The sequence below is a fragment of the Sorghum bicolor genome, chromosome 5, assembly GCF_000003195.3.
Source record: "Sorghum bicolor cultivar BTx623 chromosome 5, Sorghum_bicolor_NCBIv3, whole genome shotgun sequence".
In the NCBI taxonomy this organism is placed as follows: Eukaryota; Viridiplantae; Streptophyta; class Magnoliopsida; order Poales; family Poaceae; genus Sorghum; species Sorghum bicolor.
The window spans coordinates 71,050,487-71,063,380 of NC_012874.2; the positions used below are offsets into that span (position 1 = coordinate 71,050,487).

Sequence of the window (12,894 nt, forward strand, 5' to 3'; positions counted from 1 at the left end):
GACGTGCGTGTCCTCACCTTTTTCATGGCATCAGGATGCAGCAGCAGCTGTGCCATCGCCCATTCGATTGTTAGCATTGATGTCCCAGTCCCTCCTTGGAGTATAACCTGCACGCATGTACCGTACCGTCATTAGGAATTATTTTAGTATATATATTATATAAATTATTTAATAGAAACATTTCTTACTTCACATGTTTTCAATCAAAATCTCTTATGTACGTTATTTATTGATGGTTAATCAACACTTAATTTTTTTTGAAAAAAAACACATGCAAGAAATTTGCCAGGCATGTATTAATAAAGAAGCAACATAGATACTCTCTCCATCCCAAATTGTAAGTCATTCCAAGAATCTTGGAGAGTCAAAGTATTTTCACGTTTGACCAAAATTATAAAGAAAAATACTAAGATTTATAACATAAAATGAGTATACTATAAAAATATAATTAAAAAAAATCTAATGATACTTAGTTAGTACCATAATAATTATTATTTTATAATATAAATTTGGTCAAACTTATAAAAGTTTGACTCTCCAAGATTCTTGGAAACAATTTGGAATGGAGGGAGTACAAAGGAAGCAACAATGCGATAGCAGGGCAACAACACAAACCCCATGAAGCCACCAAATCAGCGGCGAACAAACAACCTTTCATGAGGCAACCAACAAGGGAATAGTTTGGGGTGCGTACCTGTGTCATTGTGGGATGAAAACGGATCGGATACGGACGGATATCACTGATATCATATTTGTTTTCATATTTCTGGTCGGATTCGGATTCGAATACGGATAATATCAACCATGTCGGATAAGATAGGATTAGATGTCGACATCATAAATATACGATTTAAATATTCGGATACGGATACGGTACCGGATGTTGAATAGTCGGACACGAATACGGACAGATCTAAACCCCTCTAAACGAATACGGTCTCGAATACGATCGGACAATATTCGTACCGTTTTCATCCCGTCAATGATGATCGAGGCACCAAGGTTTTTCAACCGAACCTAGGAAGTAGGAGGCCTCTTGTATCAATGCCTCCATCGAGAAGCGTGGCGCCAAACCCTCACCACTGCCCACGACACCATGTAGCCGGACAGGGCTTTCAATTCACCACCGAAGTCCTACTCCAAAACTCAAACACCAAAGAAGCTACTGGTTCAAAAGTTGCACATCCACCAAAAGAATTAGTCAGCATCCGTGGACACATATGAAACGTTGAGAGCATCTTCGGAGTATAGACGGCTTACGGCTAAGTTAAGTGGAGTACTGGAGTTGCTATACATACTTGCTAGATTGATTTCTTTAAGCCCGACCTAGGGTGAGGAGCTGAAACATCAAATTTCGATGGTTAATTTTCTAATCCTAAAAGTTTTCTTTGGTGAAGTGAGTATTCGACCATAATCAGTATTATAAAAAATCTACGACAAAGGCAGACAAATCACTGGAACATACTATATATACTGTTAGAAAAAGCTTACGCTACGTATGGGAATCGATAGCTTTAGGTGCAGGACGGGGCATTAGCACCGGTCGGGAAGAGCCTGTTGCCCCGGTTCCCGAGCCGGTGCTGTCCTTCCGGGACTAAAGACCCACCCTTTAGTCCCGGTTCGGGCAACCGGGGCTAAAGCCCCCCCTTTAACACCGGTTGGTAATACCAACCGATGTTAAAGGGTCCTTCCAGGGCTGCCACGTTGCAGGACTCTTTAACACCGGTTGGTAGGGTTTCTTTTTTTTGGTTCAGTTCTTCGGTTCTGTTTATTGTTTTTATATAATATATAATAATAGGTTTTTTCAATACATATTTTTGCTGATACAATAATATATTTATATTACACGCATATTAAGCATATATAAATGAAAATTATAGGCTTAGCTTAATAATTAAGCTTTGCCTACAATAAAATGAATAGACCACATCAAAAATTAAATAGATATGTAAAAAGCTTTATATATATATATATAGTTTTATATGTACAAAATTCGTAACACATATATACATAGAGTTTTTTCTCCCAATGTCTACAAACGATACAAATGATCATCGTTGTTTGGAATAAGAGTTTCGTTGCCGTTGAAGTGAAACCCGCCGTTTGGATTGATCACTTGGTCGCGGAGAAATCCTGCTATCGTCTCTTGGATAGCTTTGATTCGGTCTTGTTGTAGGACCTTTTCCCTCAGTCATTCCGTCTTTAGTTTGAAATAAATAAAAAAGGTATTAGTTATCTTAGTTATTCAATATAAATCAGGAGATAATGAAAAGAGACATGTAACGTACTCTGAGCGTCTCTGTGGGTGTTTGATTGACTTGTGCCATCATGAATTTGCACACGTAATATGCGCATAGATTGTTCCCCCTTCTTGTCTTAAACACCACTGTACGATATATATATAAAAATATTCACGACCACGACAATAAGAAGGCTAAAAGTTAGCGAAAATTTGTTAGCTAGTAGAACTTACTTGTGGATGTATTATGTTAAGCGGCGCTTTACATCCACTGAGATGTTCACGGTCAATGAATCTTTCCCAAACCCTGTACACAGCCATTGTGGATCGTGAACAAATAATTACAGAGCCATATTATGATATTTTTGTAGCTGAGATCGACATTACGTACCTTTGAATAATGTTTACCATTTGTTGATAATTTTCTTGTGGTTTTCTCATTGAGTCAAAGATTATCAACCGGTTCTTGGGAATTTCAATGACCATGAGTATCCAGTGAAAGCTGTTTACACACACATATATATAGTCAGTCCTATAATGTAAAATAAAATATGCATGCACTTAATAACTATATAACTCACTCGAAGTTGAAGAGGAAGAGTATTTTTTGTTTTTTTTTGTTCACAAAGAACCTCATAAGATTGGTGCAGACTTCTGTCTCATGATCTGCTGTCCACACTGCCTGCGGAGCCTTGAAAACAATATAAGGGTCAACGAACCCAATACTATTGTCATTTCTCATTCTGAGCTCTCTCATTTGGTGCCTGCATATATACATACAAATCCTAAGTGTGTAAGGATTATATACATGTAATTAAAGAAGTTAGAAGTATAATAAAAAGAAAAAAATACTTACAGACAAAAGCAGCTGACAAGAGATTTGTCAAGAGCGTCGAGGTGACATAATTGGTGCAATTCTTCGAACTGCACGTATATGAGGTCATCTCCATGGAAGTAGTGATGTTGTCTAATACGAACAGAAATCCAATTCTCTCCCCTTTTAGACGCCTCAATGCACCATTTGTTTATTGCAAACATTTGTGTGCCGAGCTCGTGTAAACGCTTAGGGTCGAATAGACTCCTGCCCGGTTCATATCTTGCCCTCCATTGATCAAATACCTCGACTTTTTCAAATGTTTGGCATCCAAGAATGGCGGCAATTTCTTCCATATTTAGACCGCTCTGTCCAAAGTAACGCTCAAGCGAGTCTAGCTCAGACAACGCTAAGGATTTCTTTGGCATCAAGTCTTCATTTGAGCCGTATTGATTTGGCACAATCAAAGGGGGCACCGGTTTTGATACTTCTCCGAGCTGTGGGACCCCCTTTCCTACTCTCTTCTTAGGCTGTGAAGACTTGACCAGAGACCGCTCATAGTCCGAAAGTGCTGGCTTTTTCTGAGCTTCGCGTTGCTTCTTTTGATGGTCCGCCACCTTCTGCCTCAGTTCCGATGGCTTCACATAAAAGTACGGCTTTTCTGGGTTAAGCCGTTTTTTCCTTTCCTCCTTTAAATTATCAAAAAATTGTTTGACCTCAGCTTTGGATATAGCAATTTCCTCCTCTTCACTCTTTTCGTAAGGTAATTTTTCTGGCGTCTTAGCTCTCTTTGCTGAGGCAGCCTTCTTTGGAGGTGGGACCGATGACTTCGGTCCTTCTTGGGCGGACCGCTTCTTACTACCTCGCTTTGGAGGCGAGGGGACCAACCGTGCACTCTTTGGAGAGGGCGGTGCAGGCGGTGGAGGTGGTGGGGCCGATCTTTTTGGCGTTGGAGAACGCGGTAGAGGAGTTGGAGACCTCGGTGGAGGAGTTGGAGACCTCGGTGGAAGAGGTGGAGACCGTGGTGGAGGCGGTGGCGGGGTCGGTGTGGCCGCCGCTGGTGTTGGAGGAGATCCAGCATTGTCACCGCCCGCAGCACTATGATGCGCTGGGGAGAGAACTGGACTGAGGTTTGAGGAGTCCCTGCAAAGAAAACAATTACAAGTTGTGTGAGCAAATTTTTTTTTAATTTCAATACATAATAAATAATATAAGAAGTAAAATCACACACAAACCTATGTTGAGGAATAATTATGAAGCGCTTGCGCCAACAATTAAATGTCTTCTCAGCTTCACCTAAGGTCTTCTCTCCGTCTCCCCCTTCTATATCTAGTGGCACATTGCCACAACCTTTCTCAACCCTATCAACCGAGATGCTAGCATATCCACCAGGTACTGGTCGATTATGGATTCTTGGAGTTCTCGTTCGGTCAATAGGGTTGACAACAGCGATAGCCACCTTTTTGCTTGCATTCCCATCTGGTACATGCAGCTCACAGGTAGTAAAAGCCTCTGTGACATCATCCACGGGGAAGTGTAGCTTCGTATCATCCTGAATGGTTGGTACTTCCGTGGATGCGCAGCTGCTTTTCAACTGGCCTGGGGGCCTAACATTGACCTCAGGCTGTGATGTACCTTGCCCTTTCGTCATTTGACTAAGTGCTACTTGCACTTGCCTTTGAATCTCTGCCTGCATCCATTCTTCACAAGCTTTCTCGCGCTCTTGTGACTGCAGAACAAAAGCTTCCAGGCGGCGGATCCACTCTGCCTCCTCATCCTTCTTTCTCTGGCGGCTTCTGTAGGTATCTTGATCGGCTTGGAATGATTGCAGCCACGGAACTGCCCCATAGCCTCTCGTACGCCCACCGTGCTCAGGATTTTCAAGCGCATAGGTGAGTTCATCCTTCTCCCTGTTAGGCCTGAACTCACCAGACTGAACCGCCTCTCGTGCACGGACTAGTCTCTCTGCTGCTCTAGAGATTTCTTGGCCCCAAACTAGCGCCCCGGTGTCTGGGTCCATGCTTCCCCCATGACCGTAGAACCAATGCTTGGAGCGCTCGCTCCAATTTTTTACTATTGTCTCGGGTGTGACCCCCCTAGCAAGCATCTCCTGTTCCATTCGGTCCCACTTGGGAACAACAATCTTATAACCACCTGATCCCATATGATGGTGGTATGTCTTTTTAGTGGCATTCTCTTTATTTCTATTGGCTCGTTCCTCGCCCTCTTCGGATGTTTTGTACTGCACAAAGTCATCCCAGAAGGCCCTCAGCTTTACATATTGCTTGAGGTTGAAATTTGGAGTCTCGTTTTTCTTGACATATTTATTGTACAAAGACTTCTTCCAATTCTGGAAGAGTACTGCCATCTTCTTCATAGTCCAGTCATAAATTCGCACCTTCAACTCTTCATCATTGGTGTCGAAGGTGAAAACGTCTATGACGGCTTTCCAAACTAACTCCTTGTCACGATCAGAGACAAAACTGATCTCAGGAGCACCTCGCTTCTCTCTCCATTCACGAGCACTGATCGGTATTTGATCTCTCATAAGATATCCACAGTGACTAACATATTTATTTGCATGCTCACCAAGTGGTCTGCCTGTAGCTATCTCAAACTCAGAGATTACATAGCGGCCCTCCAACGGCTTCTTTGGCCCTCGTGGAGGTACGCTTCTCCCCGTAGAGGTCGATCCAGAAGGCTACACGTAGATATAGAAACAAAAATACTAAATTAATAACCAAGTAATAAGTCTAAAACCTAATATAAGAGATACATTAATTATATATGTTTACATTTACATACCTCGCCAGTATTTTCTTCTTGTTGCACGACAAGTTGTTGCTCAGGGACATTGCCCTCTTGTTGCTCAGGGGCATTGCCCTCTTGTTGCTCAGTAGGATTGCCTTGCATGATCTCGTGGTAATCAACAAAGTACTGACTACCGTCGTCGATTATATTTTGAATGGCATCTTCCATATATTCAGGATCATCATGACGACGGTCAGCCATTTCTATGTCTGCAACCATACATATATATATTCTATATAAGATAAGAAATGCACTAGAATAATATACTAAAAAAATAATACTAACAATAACACTAGAATTCATAATATACTAAAACACTAGAATTCATAATATACTAGAAAAATATACTAATAATAATACTAGAATAATAGTACAAACAATAATATATACAAAACACTAGAATTAATAATATACTAGAATAATATACTAAAAATAATACTAGAATAATAGTACAAACAATAATATATATACAAAACACTAGAATTAATAATATACTAGAAAAATATACTAAAAATAATACTAGAATAATAGTACAAACAATAATATATACAAAACACTAGAATTAATAATATACTAGAATAATATACTAAAAATAATAGTAGAATAATAGTACAAACAATAATATATATACAAAACACTAAAATTAATAATATACTAGAAAAATATACTAAAAATAATACTAGAATAAAAGTACAAACAATAATATATACAAAACACTAGAATTAATAATATACTAGAATAATATACTAAAAAAATACTAGAATAATAGTACAAACAATAATATATATACAAAACACTAGAATTAATAATATACTAGAATAATATATAAAAAATAATACTAGAATAATAGTACAAACAACAATATATACAAAACACTAGAATTAATAATATACTAGAATAATATACTAAAAATAATATTACAATAATAGTACAAACAATAATATATATACAAAACACTAGAATTAATAATATACTAGAATAATATATAAAAAATAATACTAGAATAATAGTAAAAAAATAATATATATACAAAACACTAATAGAATAAATTTATGATAAACAATTTTATATATGTATATATATATTATATACATTTATTATATACATATATATATACATTTATTATATATATTTATGATAAACACAATTGTATATATGTATATATGTATATATATCATAACAATTCATTCATTTTGCAGATAATTTTGCTGGAGTTCGATTGATCTAGTACATAGGAGCGAGGAGACGGCCGGAGTTCCCGATCGACGTGGAAGATGTGGCCGGCGCGCGCTGGTGGCCCGCTGCGGCGGCGCTGGTGGATGGCCGCGGCGGGGCGTTGGGGGAGGGCCGTGGCGGCGGCAAGGGAGTCGAAACGACGACGGCGGCGAAGATGAACCCGGCGGCGCTGCAAACGAAGACGAAGACGAAGATGAACTGCCGGATCCAGGGCTCCTGCGCACATATATAGGGGCGGACCCATTAGCACCGGTCCGTGGCTGGCACCGGTGCTAAAGGGTCCCTTTAGCACCGGCCGGTAACACGAGCCGGTGTTAAAGGTGCTAAAGGGACCCTTTAGCACCGGTTCCAGCCACGGACCGGTGCTAAAGGGTCCAGCGCGCGCTATGGCGGGCTCCTGAAATTTTCAGGAACCTTTAGCACCGGTTCCCACTATGGGCCGGTTCTAAAGGCCCTGTTTTTTAGTTTAGGGTTCTTCAATTGTTTATATATACAGTTTATATAATAAATTGTATAGTAAATTAAATATTTTATATAATGTTTTTTAGACAGTGACATATATTGTAATTTGTTTTAATGTACACATGAAAATTTTTAAACTTAAATATCTTATTGTATTTTTATAATTTGCAATGATTTTGTAAGAAATGTTTAGTATTTTGTTAATGCAAAAATATATTATTCCAATAAATTTACAAAAACTATATCCAATCAACTGGAAATTTATTTTCACATCATATTGACGTAAAACTTTTTATTTTTGTTATTTATTACTAGGAATGCTAGTTGGGTATAGTTTTCATCAAATAAAAAATCATATAAAAATTATATCTTGATGAACACACCCTTTGACCGAACCCTAGATTGTCCCAAATGGAAAAGTCATGAATACAAAGTTTGCTACACTCATCAAGTTCTACATTTTGTCTAATGGTCAACTTTACTTTTGGAAAAGTTTGAACCACTGAATTTTGAATTTTCATAGAACTCATAGCCACGCAGCGGTTTCGGAACCCTAGATGGTCTCGAATGGAAAAGTCATGGATACCAATATTGTTCCATTCATCAAAATCCACATTTCATATATAGACCATTTTTGCATTTGACAAAGTTTTGGGAAGGTGTAGTTGAAAATCCACAAATGACACATATAGTTTCATATAGTTTGTGTGAGATTCAAGAATTGGTGGGTATTGTTAACTTAGACTTTCTCAAATGAAAAAGTTGTGTATATAAAAAGTTTAGATCTTAAAGATATCTAACAACTTGGTATTCAAAATATTTTCATTTTAAGTAATTTAGTTTGTCATTTGACCAAGTTTGACCAAAACCCGTCTTGGATTTTATAGAAATGTAATTAGGATTGGCTCAAAATTATCCAAATGGAAAAATGGACAATATATAAAATGTAGATCTTGATGATCTATAACAACTTTTTATTCAAACTTTTTTCATTTGAAGTCATCAAATGGGCCATTTGATCAAGTTTGACCAAAGTCAAAGCATTGGTTTTTACAAACACACCCTTTGACCGAACCCTAGATTGTCCCAAATGGAAAAGTCATGAATACAAAGTTTGCTACACTCATCAAGTTCTACATTTTATCTAATGGTCAACTTTACTTTTGGAAAAGTTTGAACCACTGAATTTTGAATTTTCATAGAACTCATAGCCACGCAGCGGTTTCGGAACCCTAGATGGTCTCGAATGGAAAAGTCATGAATACCAATATTGTTCCACTCATCAAAATCTACATTTCATATATAGACCATTTTTGCATTTGACAAAGTTTTGGGAAGTTGTAGTTGAAAATCCACAATTGACACATATAGTTTCATATAGTTTGTGTGAGATTCAAGAATTGGTGGGTATTGTTAACTTAGACTTTCTCAAATGGAAAAGTTGTGTATATAAAAAGTTTAGATCTTGAAGATATCTAACAACTTGGTATTCAAAATATTTTCATTTTAAGTAATTTAGTTTGTCATTTGACCAAGTTTGACCAAAACCCGTCTTGGATTTTATAGAAATGTAATTAGGATTGGCTCAAAATTATCCAAATGGAAAAATGGACAATATATAAAATGTAGATCTTGATGATCTCTAACAACTTTGTATTCAAACTTTTTTCATTTGAAGTCATCAAATGGGCCATTTGATCAAGTTTGACCAAAGTCAAAGCATTGGTTTTTACAAACACACCCTTTGACCGAACCCTAGATTGTCCCAAATGGAAAAGTCATGAATATAAAGTTTGCTACACTCATCAAGTTCTACATTTTGTCTAATGGTCAACTTTACTTTTGGAAAAGTTTGAACCACTGAATTCTACATTTTCAGAGAATTCATAGCCACGCAGCAGTTTCGGAACCCTAGATGGTCTCGAATGTAAAAGTCATGAATACCAATATTGTTCCACTCATCAAAATCTACATTTCATATATAGACCATTTTTGCATTTGACAAAGTTTTGGGAAGGTGTAGTTGAAAATCCACAATTGACACATATAGTCATGACAATTTTTGCATTTGATGATCTCTAACAATTGGAAAAGTCATGAATACAAAGTCATGAATACAAAGTTTGTTACACACATCAAAATTCACAATTCTCAAATATAGTTTCATACAAAGTCAAGCCGACACAACAGTGAACTTCTTCTTGACGTATGACCCTTGGTTATGATTCTGCCATAACCATGGAGTATCCTCATTGTTTAACAGAATGCTTGGGTCTTTGTTGACTATGAAGGGCGGAATTCGATCATCCCTTTCGTAATCGCCTGACATGTCTGACTTGTCCTCAATTCCGACAATGTTTCTTTTCCCAGAAAGGACAATGTGGCGCTTTGGCTCATTGATGATTGAGTGGTCATCATTTTTTCCTCTCTTTGGTTTCGTAGACATATCTTTGACATAGAACACCTGACTCACGTCTGCAGCAAGGACGAATGGTTCGTCTTTGAACCCACTATTGTTAAGGTCCACGGTTGTCATCCCATACTCCTTGTCGATTGTTACCCCACCTCCGGTCATCTTCACCCATTGGCACCGGAACAAAGGAACTTTAAAATTAGCTGCATAGACTAGTTCTCATATGTCTTCTATGCGTCCATAATATGTTTGTCTGTTCCTATTTGGATCTGTGGCATCCACGCGTACACCACTATTTTGGTTGGTGCTCCTTTTATCTTGGCCAACTGTGTAAAATGTGTTACCATTTATCTCGTACCCTTTGTATGTGAGGACAAGCCATGATGGTTGCCTGGCCAACAAATAAAGCTGCTCATCAATGTTTTCATCACCTTGACATTTTTTGCGCAACCAATCGCCAAAAGTTTCCATGTGCTAACGCATTATCCAAGCTTCATTCTTCCCGGGCCACTGGGACCGTCACTACAAGAAACACATGGCTTTTTAACGTTTAGTTATGTCACAATATATGGAATTTATGTTACAAATTAAGATTTGTGACATCAAGTTGACAAAAATCAAAACGTGGAAAAGCCCGCGTCATAAAATGATTATGTGACATTTGTTTGGTTCATGTCACAAGCATATGACATTGATTTATTGTCACAAAATCGTAGGTCTTGCCACGTGGCAGCTGACATGGCAGGGAAAAAAATATCACAAACACTACAAAAAATGTCACAACCATCATAATTCTGTTACACGTCAGTATGCTGTTTATGGCCCATTATTCATGCCCATGTGTTTGTGGCACGCTCATGAAATACATATAAATTGGAAGAAAGCTCACAATTGACAAAATATTGGTCATCTTTTTCATTGAAACCATCAACATTTGTACTTGTACAACTTTTCATAGAAAATACAAAGGCAATAAGCAAGCTACACACAAGTAGCTACAAAACTAAGAGGGTAGCTTGCATAATACAACTCATATGATTTGCTTGCATAACAAAATCTTTCAAAAATAGCCACCATGAGCACTTTTACAATACTAGTTCTCATCTCAAAGGTCCGCTGGAAGTGCTTCTCATCGATCAGATGCTGAAGCAGGCCACGCTATTCTTCTCATAGGCATGTGCAATCTCCACCTGCCAATAACCAGGTAGTGCATCTAAAATTCAGTCACGAATTAGATCTAATCTTAAATTAAGTCATAAATTACCTTCGTGCTGGTTGACATGGATGAGCAGCTAAACTGTTGGTTTTTAACTGCAATGGGAGCAAACTACAATAACGTAATGGTTGTATCCAGAACACAAAAACAGTTATGCAATCATAGCCAAATTCTCTGTAGAACTAGAGTAGGGATAAACATTCTCATATGAATAGCACAAGAGTATAGGTTTTATCATTAGCAACTACAGATGGGATTCAGAACCATAATGCTCCATCCCACACTGTATCAGAAATTGCAGTATCAATTTTAAAGATCAAAAGATACCTTTTAAGCAAAGATATATTTTTAGACAACAAAAAAACACTAGTATTGGAAAATAGAACAGGACATTGCATCATATAGACACCAAAGTTTAGAGTAGTCCTTATGGCAAAAGGTAATTGAAGAAAGGAAGCTTCACTCACCCTACTGAATTCAGTGGTTGCTGTAGTCGCGCAGAAAAACTAATTGCATTTGGCCTCACAATTTCCTCCCTGTAGACAAATGAGAATGGAATCATATGTACGTTGCTATGACTAACATATGCTCTCTAAATTATGGATACGATCTAAGCATGCCAACACAAGCGCATCATATATAATAAAGATTTACCTTAGCATATGATAAAACATATACTCTCTAAATAGAACAGGAAAGCAAAATAACCTACATGTAGATGTATAGGAAGGGAAGTCAAATCAGTCTTGATCTCAAAGATCCTGTTCTTCCCCAAAATCCCAAAATCCGAACCCTAAATCAAAAGTTTTTCCAAATTTCGTCCCAAATCCCTACCCCTAAGATCATCAAAATAATTTTGCTTACCCTAAGACGTCACACTTGTGCCATGAAGACTATCATATCATTGTGCCTTGAACACATTAAATGAACTAGGAATAACAGAATGACATCTCTGAAACCAGGTTATTGCACTATAAACTGGGTTATCAAGCTGACCTTTCAAGGGAGCTGCTGGTCCAAAGTTGAGACAACATCAATCAGCAATTCGAGATGCTTACTGGTAGTATAGCATAAACGAAAACAAGCATAGCAAGCAAACCAACTAAATAACTAAGAACACGGCCATAAGGCACCAACTACTAAACAATTTTATTAACTATGTGAAACGCACCTGAGAGTCAGCTGAACCACACAGGGAAAGTCAAAAGTAACATTTTTCCTCTTGCACAAACCTCTCTTCTCCCTCTCATGTATAGATCCAACACAATGAAATTTACAGGAACATCTAGCAATAAAATTAAAAATATACAAAGACATACATTTTATTAATTTGTGAGAACTTACCAATTTCCTCTTGGACTGAACCAAGGAAATTGCCACCTTGAAGTATTGCTGCAAATTTCAATTTAAGAGTTCAATGAGTGCACAGCGAAACAAAATATTGATACAAGACAGAAGTTTTGATGATTTAACTAAATAAAGTTTATACTAAACAATTAGAAACATCCTTAACCTGCTAGAGTGGGCTGAATGGCTGTCCTCTAGAACTTGTTAGTGTTGGCATGGCTACCTTTATACTTTAGGCTTTTTGTGACACACAAATACAGAGAAAGCAACAAAAAAATTCAGTCAGCGACATAATAAGCAGTCAATCGTTTTGCTGAGCTTCCAGAGTAACTGCAAATGCGTGGTCAGATAGAACA

At 37.7% G+C, this 12,894-nt stretch overlaps 1 long non-coding RNA gene across 1 annotated transcript; it reads right to left on the reverse strand.

The window, feature by feature from the left end:
• Positions 10,942–12,433, reverse strand: LOC110435782. Its single transcript, XR_002453636.1, has 4 exons — positions 12,363–12,433; positions 11,659–11,727; positions 11,240–11,286; positions 10,942–11,165 (listed from the first exon to the last, which is right to left on the reverse strand). It is a non-coding gene; the product is annotated as an uncharacterized LOC110435782 (long non-coding RNA).